This window comes from Pseudorca crassidens, chromosome 1, assembly GCF_039906515.1.
Source record: "Pseudorca crassidens isolate mPseCra1 chromosome 1, mPseCra1.hap1, whole genome shotgun sequence".
NCBI lineage: Eukaryota > Metazoa > Chordata > Mammalia > Artiodactyla > Delphinidae > Pseudorca > Pseudorca crassidens.
Genome location: NC_090296.1, coordinates 120,925,938 through 120,949,429, shown reverse-complemented (window position 1 = coordinate 120,949,429; position 23,492 = coordinate 120,925,938). Strand labels below are relative to the sequence as shown.

At 37.3% G+C, this 23,492-nt stretch overlaps 1 protein-coding gene across 1 annotated transcript in view; it reads right to left on the bottom strand.

Moving 5' to 3' along the window:
• The window catches only part of REC114 (REC114 meiotic recombination protein), a 97,347-nt gene that overhangs the window by 20,427 nt on the left and 53,428 nt on the right, over positions 1–23,492 (bottom strand). The window lies entirely within an intron of this gene.

Sequence of the window (23,492 nt, the reverse complement as noted above, 5' to 3'; positions counted from 1 at the left end):
AGTTATCTGCCATATCCCCAACTATATAGTGAGATTTCATGAGAATCTTATTTTCAGATTCCTATGAATGGAAAACTTGAAGCAATTTGGTTTTGGATGCTGAATGCTTAGTTCTTCATTTCAATCTGAAAAAACAAAAAGGCAAAGAGGGCAGTAGAGGGCACACAAGTCTCAAAAGAGGGACAACTGCTGGATCCTAAAGGTGTAAAGATAAACTTTTTCTGTAGTTTACTAATAAAGTAAATGGAGTGGACTGTCTAATGATTATGGCTACTTATAAGCTCAGTTACGCAGCCCATTAAGTTAGAATGTGTTTACAATTCAGTAGAACTCATCCAAGGAACTGATAAACGGACAGTATGCAAAACCATGCAACTGCATCTGCCTTGTACTGTTAGTCCACCACAGTCAGCGGAGGCTGCTGGAGGGATGTGAGAAGTCTACAGCTCTTTAAAAAACAAAAAGTTTTTTGAACTCTCACAAAGTCTCTCTTCCTAGATCTGAATATGACAAAAGCTACAACTTCCAAAGAAATTTGTAGTCCAGGAAAACTGGGTTAATTCTTTCACATTTTTCAGTAACAAAAGGAAAAAAAGAGTCCATTCTAAAATGGTGATTCTAAAAGTTTTATCATCAATAGGAGGTTTAATGAAAAAATAAATTAGGCAAACCATCTGTGATTTCTTCTTAAAACTCTCAGAATTAGCAAAAAGAAACATGTTCCTTACTACATCCCCAACATGTAGATTCTGTGGTTTAAAATGGCAGTATGTGGGGAAACTAGTGCACATACACACATTGCTAGTAGGAGTGCAAACTGGTACAACTCTTATGGAGGACAATATGGTGATATCAAAATTATGAATGCTTTTACTCTTTAACCCAGCAACCTCAATATGGGAGATTCACTTCACAGATCAACCTGCACACATATGAAGTGATGCATGGACAAGGTTAAGCATTTCTGTATTTTTAATGGTAAAAGATTGGAAACAAGTACACATCAACAGGGGACTGGTTAAATAAAGTATGATACTCTATGCAATGGAATACTATACAACTGTAAAAAAAAACAGCTCTGTATCAGTGATGTCCAGTAGAAATGACAGTTTGAGCCACATGTGTGATTTTAATAGTAGTCACATTTTAGAAGCAAAAAGAAATTGGTAAAATTTTACTACTTAATATATCAAAAACATTATTATTTCAACATGCAAACATTGTAAAACATTATTAAAATAGTTTTTTTTGTACTAAGTCTTTGAAATTCAGTGCACCATTCACACTATACCACATTTCAATTTAGATGCTGTATTTTAAATGGTTAAAGTGAAATGCAATCCTACCAAAACAACAGAGTTGAGTTTAATGGGAAAATATTTTACAGTGCTTCCATTTATAAACCTAAATGTAAATTAAATAAAATTTAAAATTCTGTTTTTGGCTCTCAGACTTCATACTACAAAGCTACAGTAATCAAGACAGTATGGTACTGGCTCAAAAATAGAAATATAGATCAATGGAACAGGATAGAAAGTCCAGAGATAAACCCACGCACCTATGGTCACCTTATTTTTGACAAAGGAGGCAAGAATATACAATGGAGAAAAGACAGCCTCTTCAATAAGTGGTGCAGGGAAAACTAGACAGCTACATGTAAAAGAATGAAATTAGAACACTCCCTAACACCATATACAAAAATAAGCTCAAAATGGATTAAAGACCTAAATGTAAGACCAGACACTATCAAACTCTTAGAGGAAAACATAGGAAGAACACTCTTTGACATAAATCACAGCAAGATCCTTTTTGACCCACCTCCTAGAGAAATGGAAATAAAAACAAAAATAAACAAAGGGGACCTAACGAAACTTAAAAGCTTTTGCACAGCAAAGGAAACCATAAACAAGACGAAAAGACAACGCTCAGAATGGGAGAAAATATTTGCAAATGAAGCAACTGACAAAGGATTAATCTCCAAAATTTACAAGCAGCTCATGCAGTCAATATCAAAACAAACAACCCAATCCAAAAATGGGCAGAAGACCTAAATAGACATTTCTCCAAAGAAGACATACAGATTGCCAACAAACACATGAAAGGATGTTCAACATCATTAATCATTAGAGAAATGCAAATCAAAACTACAATGAGGTATCACCTCACACCAGTCAGAATGGCCATCATCAAAAAATCTACAAACAATAAATGCTGGAGAGGGTGTGGAGAAAAGGGAACCCTCCTGCACTGTTGGTGGGAATGTAAATTGATACAGCCACTATGGAGAACAGTATGGAGGTTCCTTAAAAAACTAAAAATAGAACTACCATATGACCCAGCAATCCCACTACTGGGCATATACCCTGAGAAAACCATAATTCAAAAAGAGTCATGTACCACAATGTTCACTGCAGCTCTATTTACAGTAGCCAGGACATGGAAGCAACCTAAGTGTCCACTGACAGATGAATGGATAAAGAAGATGTGGCACACATGTACAATGGAATATTACTCAGCCATAAAAAGAAATGAAATTGAGTTATTTGTAGTGAGGTGGATGGACCTAGAGTCTGTCATACAGAGTGAAGTAAATCAGAAAGAGAAAAACAAATACCGTATGCTAACACATATATATGGAATCTAAAGAAAAAAAAACCTAGGGGCAGGACAGGAATAAAGATGCAGACGTTGAGAATGGACTTGAGGACACGGGGAGGGGGAAGGGTAAGCTGGGACAAAGTGAGAGAGTGGCATGCATATATATATACTACCAAATGTAAAACAGATAGCTAGTGGGCAGCAGCCACATAGCACAGGGAGATCAGCTTGGTGCTCTGTGACCACCTAGAGGGGTGGGATAGGTAGGGTGGTAGGGAGGGAGACGCAAGAGGGAGGGGATATGGGGATATATGTGTATTTATAGCTGATTCACTTTGTTATAAAGCAGAAACTAACACACCATTGTAAAACAATTATACTCCAATAAAGATGTTTAAAAAAATTTTTTTTAATTCTGTTTTTCAGTTGCATCAACCATATTTCAAGTGCTCAGTAGCCACATACGGCCTGTAGCTCCCTTCCCGGACAGTGCAGGTCTATATGTATTGATCTGTAAGATATACTGTTCAGCAGAAAAGCAAGCTGCAGAACAATGTCCATGATGTGGTACCTTTGTATAAGAAAGGGAGAGAGCATACAATTATTATTTGCTTGTATTTACATTTTAAAAACTGGAAGGATTAGTACACAAGAGACTAATAAAAACAGTTATCTGTAGGGAGTGGGAATGAACAGTGCAGATGGGGCAGGGGTTGAAGTAAAATTTTTTTACTATATATCTTTTTATATTGTTTTGATTTTTGAACCACATTAAACCCGACATGCATGCATGTGGGAATATTTAGGCAAACAAGGATTCCCATTCCAATATGGCATAAACTCAAGGAAGAGGTGAAAGCAGGACCTAAATAAATGATAAGTCTATGGCAACTCCGTACCATCTTTACAACTTTTCTGTAAATCCAAAGCTATTCTAGAATAAAAAGTTTATTAGAAAAGAAATGAGCAGTTCTTGGCCCTGGCCTGGCCTCACCTCCTCCTACCTCTAGTCCACTTTGTGTCTTATGAGGCATCTCCATTTGGCTAGCTCACAGATCCCTCCATGTAAACTCACCCAGATTGGGACAGTTCTTCTCCACACACATTGCCATTCCCACACATTGCCACCCCCGTGAACGACATCATTCACCAGTCACCCCAAGTGATCAACCTGGTATCCTGGTGGACTCCTTTCCTCACTTCTCCCTCAATACCAATCAATCCCCAGGTCCTAGAGATCCAATCCCCAGCCTTTTCCATCTCACCATCCTCTCCACTTACACCGTCACTGCTGCATCTGGCGGCTCCTCACACCTTGATTTCGTTGTATAGCTTGTTCCTAAAATGGCCTTCCTTTTTCACTGATCTTTGAAAACCCTGCTGTACCTCAACCATTCCCCACAAGGCAAAGCTGGCTGACCTCTCAGAATTCTATGCCCTCTCAGGATCTTAGTGTACTTATCATGCTGTATTGTAACTAGTTACATTTCTTTGTCCCTGATAAGAATAAGAATCCCTAGGCAGGGCAAGGCAGGTTCTAGAATGTGTCTTATTACCCCCTGAATCCTCAGCAACTGTCACAATATTCAGCAAAGGCTACTAGGTCAGCTCCAGCAGCCCCTCAGTTCAGGACTCTGCAGTGGCTATGCCGGGAATGGGTACGGCCTTCCTCTCCAGCAACGCCTCTGAGGTGAGCCACTTAATGGCTCCTCCTCTTCAATTTGTCCAAACCATCTTTCTTTAGAACTTCATACATCTCTTCCCTCTGCCTTTGCCCTCTGACTTTTTACCTAATTAACCTCTAAATACTGTTCATTTCACCCTAATCTCAACTGGGACACACTATCACACTTTCCCATAGCCCTGTACTTTTTTCTTTCATAGCATTTATCACAGTTTGTGTGTGTGTCTGTAGTGATTATTTACTTAATGTTTATTTTTTCACTAGACTATAACCCCATGTAACAGGCAGGGGCTATGTTTGTTTTGCTTACCATTAAACATACAACACCTATTAGAGTCTTTGACACTTGAACATGTTTCAGTAAGTTTTGAGTGAATGGAACTTTATGAAAATTAACAAAATACTTCATGCCAATATCATTTCTTGGGAACAGTGAGGTCCACAAATTTGTTACCTGTCCGATGATGCAGAACACCTTACTTTTTTTTTTTTTTTGGCTGCACCATGTGGCTTGAGGGATCTTAGCTCCCTGACCAGGAATCAAACCCACGCCCTCAGCAGTGAAAGCACAGAGTCCTAACCACTGGACCACCAGGGAATTCCCAACTTACACTTATCTTATTCAAGATGCAGAAAGAACTTTTTAATCCTAATATGTGGAGATTTAGTAAAGAATTCTGTGTACCTAACCACTTATCATTCATATATTCCTACATTTTAATAATTGAGCTCCTTATCTTTGAAAATCCACCTCTTAGAATCTCCTTTAAGGCTTGTCCTTCTGGTGAATTCAGTTTAGCTCAACTGATGACTCTTCTGTGCTGCCTTTTCTAACTTTCTCAGACAGTTAAGTGGCCTGCTCTGTGCTCCCACAGCACACTGTAGCTGCTGCTATTGAAACACTCACCATCACTAAGCTCCTACTATGGCCGGCCACTGCGCTAGGCGTTAAAAAAGACATGGAATCTGCCCAAGGGGAAGGGAGAATGAATCACACTCACCGAAGGAGCTTCTCTCCCTAGTGCCTGGGATACTGTTGCCCGACCTGGCCAAAAATCACTGCCTAAGAAGCCACTGTTAACTGATGAGTCTGTCACATGCCCTGGAGGTACTGGGGTGGAAAAATGGTTTGGAATTGATAGTACAGGATAGGAAGAAAGAGAGAGTGGACTACTCTAGGAAATACCAAATTTACTATCAGACAAAAAGAATAGAAGCCAATACCAAGAAATCATGTCTAGGATAGAGGAGTATGGAAGCTTAGAGGACTGAGACTTTCTAGTAGAGAATGGTCAACAGTGTCAGGTGATGCCCAGGATGGAGTAAAAAATAAAGGCTAAAAGCCTGCACTGAATTCAGCAGTCGGGAGGTCCTGTGCACTGTAATATCTATGTACACATCTGCCTTTCTATCCCTCCTTTTCTAGTTCCCACTTTATTGCAAACTCCATGAGAGCAAGAACTGAGCAAGAAAATAAAGATTACTATGTTTTAGAATGTTTAACATCTAGAAATCACAATATGCTGTGAAAAGTCACAATCTGTTCCAAAAATATTTATTGAAGATCTAATATATACCAGGTTATGTGCCAGATTCTATGACTCAAAGTCAAATAACACACGTTCCCCACACTCAGGGACTGATAGTCTGGGGGAATCAAACAAACAAACCATTTAGCAGTAACAATCAATGTGGCAAGTTCCATGTTTCTGCAGAAGCACAGAAAAGAGGCATTATATTACAAGGCCCAGAGGAAATGACCCCTGAACTGATTTTTAAGAAACTTTTATTTTGAAATAATTTTTTATTTTTAACTCTTCGACGTAGATTTTCAAACATACATGACGGTAGAGAAAACTGTAAAACAGTATGATGAACTACCATGCATCCATCTTCCAGTCACAATTTTCATAATATAGCCAATCTTATTTCACAATTCTTTAGTATCATCAAATATCTTTGCCTGTTCACATTTCTGATTTTATTTTATGTTGCTTCATTTTTCTGAATAGGGAGCCAAATAAGATCCACATATTACGACAAGTAATATGTCTCGTAAGTCTCTTTTAAACTACTGGTTCTTCATTTCATCTCTTCCCCACCACCCCCTTTTTTTTTTCTGTTGAAGAAACTGGGTCATTAGTCCTCTAGATGAAGGACTGGCAGGTTTTTGTTTTGTTTTTTTACTGTAAAGGGCCAGTGAGCAAATATTTTAGCCTTTGCAGACTCTATAGTCTCTGTTACAACTACTCAACTCCGCCCCTGTAGCACGAGAGCAGCCATAAGCAAATGAGCATGACTGTGTTCCAACAAAACTTTATATGTGGACACTGGAATTTGAATTTTCATATAATTTTCACATCTTGCACAATATTATTTTTAGTTTTTTCCCAACCATTTAAAAATGTAGAAACTATTCTTAGCTCACAGGCCACAAAAAAAACAGGCAATGGGTCAGATCTGTTCCATGGGCCATACTCTGCCGACCCCTACTGTAGAGTTATCCTCGCTAAATTTTGTTATTGTATCCTTACTGTTTTTTTTACTAGGTACCTCTTTCTCTTGTAATTCCTATGGACTGGTAATCAGATCAAGAAGCTTGATCAGTTCAGGTTTGATTTTTTCCCCCCAGATTTTGTACCTACTTCCTATGTGGTGGTGTGTCATTCCACAGGAATGTCCTCTTGTCCTTTTTTCGTGAAGTTAGCAGCCATTGATCATCACTGCCTAGACTCATTTAATTTCATCAGTGGTTGCAAAATGATGTGTTAGTTTTTTCATTCATTCTTCATTTATGAGCTGAAATACATCTACAGAGAAACACTGCTCCATCAACTATCATACTTTGTTACCCTAGGTAAAAATAGGAAAGGCAGGATAAATGCTTGCTTCTTTGATTTGCAGCTTTCAAAATAATGAGGTGGTTCCGTAGTACACTCCAAAGATGACAATGAGGAGTTTTCTTTTTCTGAAGTATCATTTGAAACTCATAAATTTAAATATATTTGCTGTTTCAATCCACTGCAGTTATTGATCCTGAAATTGTCTCTCTTTGGCTGGTGAGAACCTTTTCAAGTTGACTCCTGAGTTCTGACATGCCTTTAGTAATCTCAAGGTATCAGAATCTCAGCTGCCTCCCTGTTTCTTCCTGTGCAGATGATGAGATCACACAGGTCTTCAGCTGTCAGTGATTTAGCCTCACCCACTTGTATTCGGAGGGTCACAGACATGCCTAGTCTTCTAGTTTTGTTGTAGATGTTATCCATGGGTCTTTGGCTTTGCATTCCTATTTCATCTATTTTTATGGGGAGATTTGAGGAGTTCAAAAGCTATGATGCCATTTCTGGCCAAGAAGGAATAAGAGGATCAAAAATTATACTTCTGTCATAAACAACTAGAAACCTGGACAAACTACTGGAAACAACTGTTGTCAGACAATGGAAAGCAGGTCGTGCACGACTGTGATACTTGATAAAAGGGTAACAAATGAAGTGAGCCCTAAACAAAGGGAGGGATATACATACTCATGGACTGGATTATGATACTGTTAAGATTTAATTCTCTCCAAGTTGACATACAGATTTAAGGACATCCCAATTAAAATCTCGTAGAAATTTGCAGATCTGACTCTAAAATTCATACGGAAATGCAAAGGACCTAGAATAACCAAAATAAGCTTGAAAATGGCAGAACTGGAACACTTATACCACCAGTTTCAAGAGCATTATAAAATTAGGGTAATCAAGACAGTGTGGTTTTGGCATAAGAATAGGCATATAGATCCATGTCACATAATAGACTCCAGAAACAGACCCTCACATACATAGGCAATTGATTTCAATAAAAGTGCTACAATAATTCAATGAAGGAAGTATAGTGTACAACAAATGGTGCTGGGACAACTGAATTATTCATGTGGGGAAAAAAAAACCCTTGACCCTTACCTCACACCATATACAAAAATTAACTGAAAATAAATCATAGACCTATACACACTAGCTACAACTATAAAACTTCTAAAATCAGAGAATCTTGGCAACCTTGGGGTATGCAAAGATTTCTTATACAGGACACAAAAAGTATGAACCATAAAGAAAACATTTCATAAAGAGAACTTCTGAAAATTTTAAATCTTTAAGCTCTTCCAAAGATGATGTTAAGAAGATGAAAAAGTAAGCCACAGTCTGGGAGAAAATGTTCACAGTACATATATCAGACAAAGGTCTTATGTTCAGAATATGTATTTTTTAAAAACCTCTGACAGACAACTCAATAGGCAAAAGACATATTTCACAAAGGAGGATATATTAATGGCTAATAAACACATGAAAAGATACTCAACATTCATTCTCAGAGAAATGTAAATTAAAATCACAATGAGATACCATTTACAAACCCAATAGATTGGCTAAAATTAAGACTATAAATACCAAGTGTTGCCTAGGATATGAAGCAACTGGAATACTCACGCATTGCTGGTCAGTTTAAAATGGTACAACCACTTTGGAAAACAGTCTGGCAGTTTCTTTCTTTATAAATTTATTTATTTATTTATTTATTTTTGGCTGCGTTGGCTCTTTGTTGCTGCATGCAGGCTTTCTCTAGTTGTGGCGAGCAGGGGCTACTCCATTGCGGCTTGTGGGCTTCTCGTTGTGGTGGCTTCTCTTGTTGCAGAGCACGGGCTCTAGGCACGCAGGCTTCAGTTGTTGTGGCTCATGGGCTCTAGAGCACAGGCTCAGTAGTTGTGGCACATGGGCTTAGTTGCTTCGTGGCATGTGGGATCTTCCTCGACCAGGGCTCGAACCCATGTCCCCTGTGTTGGCACGTGGATTCTTAACCACTGCACCACCAGGAAAGTCTCGGCAGTTTCTTATAAAGTTAAAAATATACCTACCATACTATCCAGCAATTTCACTCTTAGGAATTTGCTCAGGGAAAATGAAAATACATGTCTACCCAAAAATTAGTACACTTAAAAAAAAAAAAGCTTGTACACTAATGTTCATAATAGCTTTAATCAGAAAAGTCTCAAACTAGAAACAACTCAAATGTCCAGGCGCATGTAACTGGATAAATAACTTGTGGAATATTCATAAGCTGGAATACAACTCTGCAATAAGAGATAATGAGCTACTGTAACATGGGTGAATCTCAAAAACATACTAAGTGAAAAAAGCCAGACACATAAGAGTTCATAAGAGTGTCCATAGCATTTACACTATTTTACAACTCCACTAACAGTGCACAAGGATTCCAATTTCTCCAAATCCTCATAAACATTTAGTATTTTCTGTTTTTGTTGTTTTATAATAGTCAACCTAACTGATGTGAGGTGATATCTCCTGTGGTTTTAATTTGCATTTCTCTAATGACTGGTGATGTTGAGCATCTTTTCAAGTACTTGTTGAAGATTAGTTATTATTCAGCTTCCCAAACCAGTAGCAGTACATGCAGCAAGAATAATTACCTTTCTCTAGCCATAAGAATCAGACCCAGGGGCTCTTTCTATAAGTTACAGTAACAGAGAGATCCAGTCATCCTTTAGGCCAAAAGATTGCCTACAAAGTACACTGCAGAAGCGGGTACTCAAATATATTGAGCCAAAGGCTTATTTTACAGTTGAAATAGATGTCTCTTGTTTTGTACCTGCCCAGCACACATTCCTCCTTCTCTGGGAACACATCTTGATTTTCCTTTGGGAAATCACCTCTCCCTTATTCACAGCCCATGTGATTCAGACAAGACTACTTTCTTACCTGGCCCAGATCCAGGGGAGAGGAGGTGACTCAGGTCTTGCCTGTCAGCATATCTAATTGCTTCTAACCAAGGTGATTAGTTTATGGATAAGCATGTGATATAAATTTTAAAAATCCAAGTAAGTCCTGAGATGGTTGCTAAAACTGGGAAGGAGGAACACTCTTTCCGTTAGGATTCTAAGGATAAAAAATGCCTGAAGTTGCCAGGGACCACGAGGAGAGATCCTTCCTTAGAGGAAGGCGAAGCTGAGAGATAAAGACAGAGATACAGAGACACATAGCTAATGATACTGTTTGAGCCCCTGGGTTCAGTGGTCCCAGGGGCCACTCCCATCCTTGGACATTACAGTTCTACGAGGCAATAAGTGATTTTGTTTAAATGAAACTGAACTGGGTTTCTGTTATTTGCAACCCAAAGAATTTAATTAATACATGGATTAAAGCAAACATAATTTACTTTTTAAGAGTTCAATTATCTATCCAGATTTCCCTGTCCAACTGCCATACCATTTTCAAAACTCTACATATTCTCATTTAACAACATACTAATTAACTAATTTAAAAAATTTTACTCTTACTCAATGTCTCAGCAGTATTCACCATAGCTGACCCCTTTTTCCTTTTTGAAACACGATTGCCTTGGCTTCTATGACCCCACACTCTTCCTAGCTTTCTTCCTACCCCTGACAGCTCCTTCTCTGCCACCTCCTTTGCTATCTTATTCTCCTCAACCTCCTCTTTCCATTGTTCATTTTTTTTATCCCCTCCCGAGGCTATCCTCACCACATCCACAGTCTCAATTACTATTTAAATGCCTATGATTCCCCAATCATATCTCTAGTGCAGACCTCCCTCTGACCTTCAAAGAACCAGAGGCTGTTAAACAGTAAAGAGGACATGTGGAACTGACATCTCTGCTTGAGTGTCTCAAAGACACCTCAAATTCCAACTGTTCAGAACTAGAGCCGTGGTCATCACACACACGCAGCTGCCAGGCTGGCTCTTCTCTGGAGTCCCCTAACCACAATGAAGGATGCTAACTTCAGTTGACCTGCATTAGCCAGAAACCTGGAAGTTTCCCTTCACACTGGTCTCTCCTACTCTCATTTCTAATCTGCCACTAATTACTGATTTTAGCTTTAAATATCTCTTCAATCAATCCATTTCTTTTTATCCTAGTACAAGCCACCATTTTCTTGATTTACTAACTAGCCTCCTAAAGTATCTTCTTGCCCACCCCACCTCTTCTCTACACTACTGTGAGAAGATCATTTTTATCTAAAAAACACAACTGGCCCTGGGACTTCCCTGGTGCTCCAGTGGTTGAGGCTCCGTGCTCCCAATGCAAGGGACCCGGGTTTGAAGCCTGGTCAGGGAACTAGATCCTGTGTGCTGCAACTAGAAGCCCACATGCTGCAACCAGAGAAGACTGCATGCTGCAACTAAAAGATCCTGCATGCCGCAACTAAAAAAGATCCTGCACACGGCAAAGAAGATCTCGCGAGACAAAGTTTTGCTGATCTACCTTAATTTACTTTTCCTCAGGATTCAGCCTTGAAGCAATCTTACCTCTCTGGGAAACCTTTCCATATCTCTACTTTTAACATAAAAAATACACATACGCATATTTTTAGAGTATCTAATATGTAATGGAAAATAAAAAATATACATATGCATACTTTTAGAGTATCTATTAAATAGATACTCTAAAACTTAAACACTATTTCAAAGTAAAGAGTAGATCCTCTTTGAAATGCAGATGGCCAACAGGCACATGAAAAGAGGCTCAACACCACTAATCATCAGGGAAACGCAAATCAAAACCACTATGAGATACCTCACACCTGTCAGAATGACTATGATCAAAAAGAACACAAATAACAAATGTTGGCGAGATGTGAAGAAAAGGGAAACCTTGTACACTTGGTGGGAATGTAAATTGGTGCAGCCACTGTAGAAAACAGTATGGAGGTTCCTCAAAACACTAAAAATAGAACTACCATATGACCCAGTAATTCTACTCCTGGGTGTATATCCGAAAAAAACAAAAACACTAATTCAAAAAGAAACATGCACCCCGATGTTCATAGCAGCATTATTTACAACTGCCAAGATATGGAAGCAACCTAAGTGTCCATAAAAAGATGAATGGATAAAGAGGATGTGGTGTGTATATATATATATATACATATACATACAATGGAATACTACTCAGCCATAAAAGAGAGTGAAATTTTGCCATGTGCAGCAACAAGGATGGACTTGGAGGGTATTATGCTAAGTGAAATAAAGTCAGACAGAGAAAGACAAATACTGTATATCACTTACACGTGGAATCTAAAAAATACAACAAACTAGTGAATATAACAAAAAACAAGCAGACTCACAGATATAGAGAACAAACTAGTGGTTACCAGTGGGGAGGGGGGAGGGGGCTATACAGAGGTTGGGGAGTGGGAGGTACAAACTATTAGGTATAAAATAGGCTACAAGTATATACTGTACAGCACAGAGAACACAGCCAGTATTTTATAATAACTATAAATGCAATATAACCTTTAAAAAACTGTGAATCACTATATTGTACACCTTTAACTTACATAATATTGTAGAGCAACTATACTTCAATTTAAATAAATAAATAAATAAATCTAAGGAGATTAAAAATTCAGCTCCTCAGTTAAATTAACCACGTTCCAAAAGCTCAACAGGCATAGGCACATGTGATTACTGCTACCATATTACAGTAAGGATTTCCATCATCACAGATATTTCTATTGGGTTGTGCTTGTCTATGCTAACACTCATTTAAAACAAATTTTTTTAAGTGGTAAATTAAAAAACAACAAAAAAAGAGTAAGTCCTCTTCTGTCTTTCAGCCACCCAGTTACCCTCCCTGAGCAACCACTGAAACCAAGGTCTTGTAAAGCCTCTATATAAACAAGCAGATATGCATACATGATATATTTTATCTAAATTATACACATACATAGTTTCCATTTCTGTGGATAATCTTTTTATATCTTTTGCCCATTTTAAGTTGAGTTATAATTTACTAATTGAATTGTAGACATTCTTTATATAATCCAAGAAATGAACACTTTGTCTTGACTTGAAATTTTTTTGGTTTGTAATTTTTTTTCTCCTTTTTTAAAAAAAACTTTATGGTATTTTCTCCATGCAGAAAACTTTGATTTTTTAATGTGGCAAACATTATCAATTCTGGGTTTCTGGGTTTTTATATCTGATTTAGAAAGGACTTCTACTCCACTTTAAAATTTTTCTAGTTTGGTTATGGATTTTATTGGACATACCAAAATTTTCCACTTTTATATAGTCAGTATCTCTTGATCTTTTCCTTGGTAATTTAGAAAATCCTTTCTAAGTTTCTAACTTATGAAGTTAGTACACAAATTTATATAAGTACCTTCGCTCAGACCCTGTTTGCTTTTGATCTCCTAAGGGGTACCTAAGTTTGACGTGGTCATTGGTTTCTCAGGCATATAAGTAAGACAGGATTTATAAAACCCCTTCATTCATTTACATTTATCCCCCCCAAAGATTTACAGTTGTAACAACAATGATTCTACAAATGACTGAATTTAGTTTTCATCAAGAAATAAGTATGGCTGAATTAAACTATAATCCTTATCAAACCAAGTATATCCACACTGTTCACAGTTGACATTAATTTCTGATCTAGTTCCTGAAGTATTAAATACAGCACTTCCATTGCATTCATTCCTAGTGGCACTGCAGCCATGTTATATCAGCACCACAGGCATCTTTTTAAATTTTTAAGTTTTAGATTTCACAAGTAGTAGTAATTATAACAGTGCAGTGAACCAGCTGAGCTAGGTATAATGCCACCTCTTGCTATTTCAGTACAGCTTAGACAATACTATGTGACATTAAAAGCAGAATCAAGACAACATGGCAAAGCTTTTAAAAAAAGAGAAGGGTCACAATTCAGAGTCCTATTTCTCAGTTCTCTCTCTTCCATTATTAAAAAATGTGTGTGACAAAAGCCCAAATGCAAAAAGGAAAGCTTTCAGCTTCTAAAAAATAACAAAGCTTTCCTTAACTTTAATTTATGGGGCCTACTGTAAGTTTTCTGCATAAAATGACTAAATCAATCCGAAAACATTTATTTATAAAAAGAAAAAAAATGCAGTGCGACGTTAATTCTTTGTCAGTTTGGAAAGGATGTTCTCTGCACAAACCACATTTCTCAGGCATGCTCTCCTCAAATGCTCCATCAGCAGGAATAAAAATAAAAAGAAAGCCTTTTCAAATTAAGAGTACAACACTAAAGAGCTACAATAAGCAAGCTATAATCAGAATTTTCTATGAACTGTAACCAGGTTAAGGAGACCCAGAGCTGAACACTGGATAAGAAAAGACTCTATTTAGGGCAAAGGGCATTGGTTAAAAAATAATAGTAACAAAAGGATCCCAACTAGCCTGCACCAAAGAGATGGTCAGAAAATTTACATATACAGCAATAGGAACAGAAACTATTTTCCTAAGAATCTTGGTGGATTTAGCAAATTTGAGACAAACAGGTTGAGTACACGTGGGAGGACCTGACTAATAACAAAACACACATATTTAATTGGTAAACTTAGACTGACCAAATGCCAAATAAAATTACAGAGAAATTTAAAAGTCTGATACATGAAGAATACCACAGTGAAGGCAGGGTCATTCACAAACATTTACAGGGGCTTCTACCACATTGTAAGAACAGTGCAAAGTAAATGGGGTTAAAAGATGAATATGACTGTGAGAACTCACATACCAGTGAGGAAAATAACATGAAGCAGAGAAGGGGGAAAAAGTCATTCTAGAAAGCGAGGATAAGAAATACGAATGTACAGAGGAGTAGAGGAATATGACATGAACAAGGAACATAATATAATTTAGTTTGGCTACAGAAAAGGATGAAATTTTGTTGTAGAAATTTAGACAACTCAAGGTCCAGGGTTTCTTAATCCAAATTAAAATAGAATACAATAAAAGGTTTATATTCTCTAACAAAATCCATTAAAACAAAACTCATAAGATTTTTATGCAGCATATGTGTGCAATTAATGCTTTAATAAATAACAAAAAAACGATGTAAACAGCTCATTCCAGGGCAGCCCAACATGTAAAATCAGCAGTAGTCTGCTCTTCTCTCTGCCCTCCTCCAAAAGTACACTTCTGAGGAAGAATTTTAAACGACCAATTTCCAAACTTGGAGGGGAAGCAAAGCTAAAGATCGTAAATCCTAAGTTATCTAAAGAAACTCAAGGGAAGGGGAAACAACTGCTAGTTGTGAGCAGGAAGGTAAGGCTAGGATTCTTCCTGCCAGACAGGACCGTAGCCCAGGAAGGGAACCAGCATCAGCAGGCAGCCCAGGGATGAACTGTAAGAAAAGGGTAGTGTTAGGACAATTGGTCATCCATATGGAAAAAAAACACTGGGTTCCTACATCACACTATACACAAAGATAAATTCCAGAAGGATCAGAGACAGAAATGTGAAAAACAAATGAATATGAAAATATTTCTGTGGGAGCATTTCTGAAACAAGATAATAGCACAAAACACAAATAAACACATCGATAAATCCATCTACATAAAAACTAGAAACTTACATACAGCTAAAGCCACCATAAACTAATTAGAATATGCCAACCACACACTGGGAGAAGAGATTTGCAACCCACATACTAGTCCATGGCAAAGGACTAGTATCCAGAATACATAAAGGTCTAACACTGATAAGTAAAAGACAAACAAAGCTAATGGGAAAATGGGCATGGGACAAAAAAAGCAACTCAGAGATGAGGAAACCTGAGTTGCCAATATGCAAAAATGCGAAAGCTCATTATAATCAGAAAAATAAAAATTTAAAACATGAGATACCATTCCACATCCATCAGATTAGCAACATTAAAAAACTTTTATTATAGGGCATTTCAAGCACATATGAAAGTAGAGAGAACAGTAAAACGAACACTGTGGACTCATCCCCCAATCCAACAGCCATTCATTCATAGCCAATCTTATTTCATCTGTAGTTCAACTGCCAAATAATTCTGAAGTGAATCCCAGACATCACAGCACTTTTTTCTGTAAATATTTTTGTTATATCCTTAAAAGATGGGGGAAATTTTAAAGTCACATTTATTGAAGTATAGTTCACATACAGTAAAATCTACATTTTTGTAATGTACAGTTCTATGAGCTTGACAAACAAACACAGCAGAACATCAGGTAGAGGGAATGATACAGTAGGCCCTCTCGAGTCGGCTTCTTTTACTTGCAAAATGCATTTCAGATTCATCCATGTTGCTGTGTGTACCAGCAGTCATATATTTGTATTGCTGAGAGCACTGCCTGGATGTACCACAGTTTTGTTTATACATTCACTGATTGAAAGACTTCGGGTTCTTTCCAGTTTGGGGTGATAAATAAAGCTGCTATAAGCATTTGTGAACCAATTTTCATGTGAAAGTAGGTTTTTATTCCACTTGAGTAAATATCTAAGGGTCTTTATTGCTAGGTCATATGGTAAGCATATATTTAACTTTACAAGAAACTGCCAGATGCTTTGCCTAGTGCCTGTATGATTTTGCATTCCCAACAGCAAAGCGTGAGAACTCCATCTACGCTACATCCTTGCAGTTTGTATTGCAGCTTTTGTTTAATCTTGGCCATTCTAATAGACATATAGTGGTATCTCACTGGAGTTTAAATTTGCATTTCTCTAATCAATGCAATTGATTTCAGTAAGAATTGACACAAACGTAGAAAAACATTAAAGACTGGTTAAAGCTGGGTGCAAGGTATTTTATTTTTTTCCCTATGTTTTTCTATTTGAAATATTTTCATAATAAAGTATCTTTAAATAACCCTTAAATCTTCCTTTATAATTCCTTATAAATGGCAAAAACAAGATTATTTAACTTCACTACCAATACATGCCTTGAAGAGATCATCCTTTTTCAAATAATAGTTTGCAAATGGTTCTTGGGGGAGGTAATGGTAATCTACAGAATGGGCCAGAATGTCACAAAATCAACACAAATTTTTCAACTTTTTTATGTACTAGCAGATTTTCAGTACTAAAACTTCCTTAAATAGAATCTAACCTTAATTAGTGTGATAAAATGTTACTATGGAAATTTAGTCTTCAGCTTGATATTTTATTTTCATTTTTTCCATAATATTTGTTATTTAATGATGACATGGAGACCACAAAGTATACAAAGTGCTGCATTCTGTATAAACCAAAACTGCTTTCTCTCCTTACTAAGATCACTCTTAGTGTTGTACTTTTCACAACAGAACTCTCTTAAGTCCTGAGCTTATTTACAGAATATGATCTTAACAAAACTCATTTCAGAAGAAAATAAACTCTATTCCTGAACTGTATATATTTAAGTATTTACTGCTCCAATGGTTATACTGCATCTTTGTATCTACTCTCTACCTAATGAAACATTTATTCTGAAAAATAAAACATGAAATCAGCTTGTTTAAAAGTGAATCAATTCTGTAGTTCCTCAATAATAAGACTGGCAAAGACCCACAGGATAAACTCTCACCATTTATCCTGGACCTTCCTATAGATTTTTACTCTTACTACCCTTCCTCCAATGGAGGAAAAATGACAAGGAATACTTGTGTAAAATGTATCTTGCCTTAAACTCTACTATATACTTCCACACTACATGTAATAAAAACTATTTTAAAAACTTCAATTAACATTTGCTCAACTACACTGAATATTACACCCTTGAAGATGTGCTGCAATAAGCATAAGTAGCTTTGGAGGCTTTTTTTTTTCCACTTCAAATATACCTCCTTTCAGTACCTCCTATCTAAGTACTGAAAATGGCTTCACAGACATGCCTTAAATTCGCACATAATCCAGAGTGGTTAGTAAATCATCGTCTTCCCGAACTACAACTACTGTTAAATGGTAGTTAAGTCCAATGACTCTGTCCCTCAACCCGTAAGACCAGGTGACACCTAACACAAAGTGGGCCCATCCACAGGCTGGTCTGCATTCTAGGGACATTCTAGGTGCTGGGGATGAACAGAAAGGGAAGGATTCAAATGTTACTTACTCAGAGGAGAGGGTAGGAGGAATCCAGAGCAACTCCCAGTTTTCCAATTTGAGTAATCAAGAAAATGGTGGTACAAAAAGAAAAGAAATAATTGGAGAGCAGGCTTTTTAAAAAAAATTCATGTGAAACTTACATATAGCAAAGCACACAAGTTTACAGTTTGATACATTTTACACACACACACACATACACCATCATCCAACACATCCAGGATCTAGAAGTCTCCCTCGAACATGATCTCTCTTAGTCAATAATGTCCCCACCTTACCCACTGCCAAAGGTAAATACTACTCTGATTTCTGTCACCATAGATTAGTTTTGCCTCCTCTTGAATTTAAGTACTCTTTTGTATCTGGCTTCTTTGGTGGGAAAGTATTTTTATGTATGTATTTCTGGGAGGCAGGGGAGGTTGGGGTGATGGTAAGTGGGGATGAGGAAGATATGAAGTTGGCTGATTATTTTTCATATTTATTAAACACCTAATACGTGTTAGTATCTACTTTAGGCACAGAGAACACCAGGTAAAGAGGGCTTGGTACCTATCCTAAGGGACTTAAGATCTAGAGAGGGAGACAGGTAAATGAGTAATTACATCAACTTACAAGCATTCTAAGAGAAGGATGGTCATGGTGCCAAGGGCAACACAGGACAGGAGTGGCTCGCTTTGCCTAGGGAGGTCATGTAAGACTACAATAAAGACTGAGTTGGAAAAAAAAAAGCTGAAAGATTTGCTGTTGATAATCTGCAGTTGGGTGATGGATGCACAGGGGTTCATTATATTATCCTCTCTACTTTTGTGTATGTTTGACAATATCTATAATAAAAAGTTTAAGTTGTGTCTTGAAGCATGAATAGGAGCTAATCGATATGGCAATGAGACAAGAGCATGCCGGGCGGAGAAATTTTAAAAGCAAAGGTGAGAAGGAGAACTACAGTTTTCATGGAATCACAAGTCATTGAGGAAGTGTAGGAGTTAAAGACAGAAAAGCCAGGCAGGGGCCAGATCATTAAAGTCCTTGCATTCTACCTAAGAAAGTTTGGCTTTATCCTAAGGCAACTGGTAGCCACTGAAGCAATCCTAAGCAAGAGAATGATCTGATCAGATTTGTGTTTTAGAATGATCACTCAGATACCAATACAGATAAGAGAAGAAAATAAGAGAAGTGATCGGTGGGTGGTTACTTAAGTAACCCTGGCAAGGAGATAAAGAGGGCCTAAAATCTATAATTATTTCAAAATAAAATTTTAATTAAAAAAAGAGAAATAATGAGGGCCTAAATTGAGGTGATGGTAATTAAGATGAAGGGAACATGAGTGTTGAAGATATTTTGTTTTTAAATATAATTTATTAAAAATTAGCCTGTGATTCTTCATCAAGCTGAATGATTTAGCATAAAGGGCTGCATTCCATAGTAATGGTCAAACTGAATTCTGGTGAACATTTAATTTTATTTAAAAATTCTCCACTTGGCCTTGCAGCAATTAAAAATATTTTTCCACAGTACTTCCCCCTCATAAGGGGTTTCAGTTCCACTAAATAAAAGGAATCAGAGTAAATTGACTTAGAAGTACTAACACCTTGCAGGTATTCCATGAGAGAGCCCGACGTCCTCACTGTCAACAGCAGAGTTTTAGGTACTTGGTAGACCAGATTAGAACAGCAGTGACAATAGGGAGAGTTCAGCTGAGTGCCACTGTGCAAACAAGTCAATAGCCAAAGACCAATAAAAAAAGATGAAATTCCAAACTAAAACCTAAAGCTAAGCTAAACCACAGTTCGAAGTTCATAGCATTTATTGTTGATTTTGAGGTCTCTGTGGATTTTACAAAACATCCATCCCCCAAATAATTGGCACAAAACAGCAATCTTTGATACCTTCAGTACTCTTTTTAGCTCTTATAAACATATACATACAACAATGTGGCAAGTCTAGTCTTTTATTGCACCAGAACACAGACGATGCCAACTGAAATAGCCTACACCCATTAATATAATCATTTACTGTAATCTCTTCATTTCATTCTGGTTTCATGCCTTCATTTGGCAATATTTATTAACATGAAATAGAAAAAACACTCCATGGTGTGAAATCTTCTGTTTCCTCAGCTACAAATCTTGAACAAAGTGGAAACATTTATTCTTCCTTGACTATCTGCAGTTCAAATATTGCTATTTCTATTCCCTGTTCCCAGCACTAATAACTGCTGAAGTCAGGAAATCTCATTTGAATTTGCCACCTCACCATGCTCAGGCAAGCTGACCTACTTATTTAGCAGCTTAGTCTACTATTTTTTGCCTGATTGTTGTGACAGGAAGAAATAAAACCTTCATCCCCAAAGACAAAAATAAAATCTTAAATCACAAATTTAGCACTCATTAGATCCTCCTCAATAGATCCTCCAATCCTAGAGCAAACAGGATGGCGGAATAAATGATCCTGAGCATTGGACATATATACTGACTCAGAAACTAAATAAAAGAAAGTCACATCAAGGACTTCTGCACACAGTATTGTCATTAGTACCTAAAAAGACTCACAAGGCAAATTGGAAAATAAAAAAAGCCGAGTAATAACATTCACAACACCTTATGGCTCTGTGTGCTTCACACATCCATTAATAACGTACACCAGAGATAACATTTCCAAACCAAACAACAGTTTGAGGTACAGGAAAAAATTAATGTTGTTTTTATAAGCCACGTTTAATTTGGTAATATATTTTGTTATATGAAACAAGGGAGTTTTCAAAACTAATAGTCAAAGAAATATATTTACTATTGCATAATATTCTAGGGAATTCAGAAGGTATTTAATGTACAGCAGAATGTGAGAATACCTGCTGCTCTGTATTTCTATGATTTATTTTTGGCTTTCTTCTGGCCATTTCCATTCTTGGGCCTCCCTATAGAAATAAGTCAACATTCTAAAAGAATTAACTCTCAAGTCTGTCCCTGAAAACAAACTTGGATCTCTAAACACCCATCAGGGGCTTCCCTGGTGGTGCAGTGGTTAAGAATCCGCCTGCCAATGCAGGGTACACGGGTTCAAACCCTGGTCCAGGAAGATCCCACATGCTGTGGAGCAACTAAGCCCGTGCGCCACAACTACTGAGCCAGCGCTCCAGAGCCCTCGAGCCACAACTACTGAGACCATGTGCCACAATTACTGAAGCCCGTGCACCTAGAACCTGTGCTCCGCAGCAAGAGAAGCCACTGCAATGAGAAGCCCCGCGCAGCACAACGAAGAGTAGCCCCCGCTCACCGCAACTAAAGAAAGCCCGCATGCAGCAATGAAGACCCAATGCAGCCAAAAATAAATAAATAAATTTATTTAAAATAAATAAATAAATACTCATCAGCATTTGACAAAAAATAATTGACACTCTTACCACTTGTATCACATTTTATAGTTTGGAAATCTATTTTATGTACAAAAGAGCAGGTATTATTTCCGTTTTACAACTGACTGCACTGAGGGTAAGAATAGTTAGATATTTTGCCTGAAGTTGAATTTCATGGTACACGAGGAAATTTTAAAACCCTGATATTCTAACTCATAAAATGGTGTTAGTGGCAAAATAAATAGTAATGAATGGCAATCTATAGCATAAAGTGAATATCCATGAGTCCATACTGATATAATCAAATAAATGAATAAATAAATAAGGGAAAACCCTTTTTAAATAACAGAATTCCAATTAATAAATGTAGAAAGAATCATAGAAATAGAAAATTACCATTTGACAAACATCAGAGCAATAACTGTTGCAGGCAAGAATCATCAACAGATGCTAAAATGAGTAGGCAAAAGTATGAGAAACAGGAAACTTGCATACCTCGGAATATCTCCCCACAAGATACTTATTAATTACAAAGGGAAAACCAATAATGTTACAATTACATTACAATGGAGAAAGCTGGTAGATACTACCTTAACCAAGTAGTCAAGGTTATCATCACCAGTAATGAGACATATCAACATCATGTACTCCCTAGGATGATGAACTGAGAAAGGTCAAATCTCTGTCTTTCAGAGACATTCTACAAAATAACTGGCCGGTAGAAGCCATAAATGACGAAGACTGAAGAACTGTCCCAGACTGGAGGAGCTCAAGGAGACATGACAACTAAGTGTAATTTGGGAATCCTGGGTTAGATCATGGGCTAACAAAAGGACAGTGGGACAACTGGTGAAATAAGAATGAGGTCTGTCGATTAACAGTATTGTGTCAAGGTCAACTTCCTGCTTTTGATCATTGTCCTATGTTAACATTTGGGGAAGCTGGGTGAAGGGTATATGGAAATTCCTTGTACTATTTTTGCAACTTTTTTGTAAGTTTGAAATTATTTCCAAATAAAAAGATTTTTTTTTTAAGATTATGGTGCTGGTGCTTATAATCTAAACCTCATCATTTGGAACTGCATTTTCTTTGTTTCAAGGATATGAATTTTGTCTCCTCAATAAGCTCCACCAAAGTATTAAACATTTACAAGTATTAAATTACTTTAAAGGTTTAAAAAGAAGAGTTTAAGTAGTAACAGTCAAAGTAAAATCTGCTCATTTCCTCTTTGTTAATATTAGTGATCTAAAAAATGACAACTGGGGCTTCCCTGGTGGCGCAGTGGTTGAGAGGCCGCCTGCCGATGCAGGGGATGCGGGTTCGTGCCCCGGTCCAGGAGGATCCCACGTGCCGCAGAGCAGCTGGACCCGTGGGCTATGGCCGCTGGGCCTGCGCGTCCGGAGCCTGTGCTCCGCAGTGGGAGAGGCCGCAGCAGTGGGAGGCCTGCGTACCGCAAAAAAAATAAAATAAAATAAAATAAAAAATGACAACTGGTCTCCAATAATAATGAAAGATTTGCTATTTTAAAGGAATCTAAGTAAAGCTGATTCAACTGAAACTAGTGTAGACTTGAACACTGTGGGAAAAAATCTTTTACCAAAGATGTGTTTTCGGAAAGACTAAATTCTATGACCTCTTAACAAGAGAAGGGAATCTAGAAGCCTGGCTGAGAACTATGACTAAACTCATGCCATGTAATTTGACAAGAGGGTAATAGGGACATAAATTAAACCAAGAATTATTTTGTTGCATTCAAAAATCATGAGAAGAAAACTTTCGTTTGAAGACTTTCTTTTAGTACTATAAAAGAAATTTTAAGACCGTGGTATTTACAATGTTTTGTTTGAAGTTATGACATTGATGGTAAAACATATCACAGGTAACTGGTGAGCTACATATTGGTGCAAACTTTCAACATCACACAAAAAGAATCAACCAGAATTTAGCCCCCAAGAGGCACTTTTTCTTCCAAACTACAAATCTTGTAAAC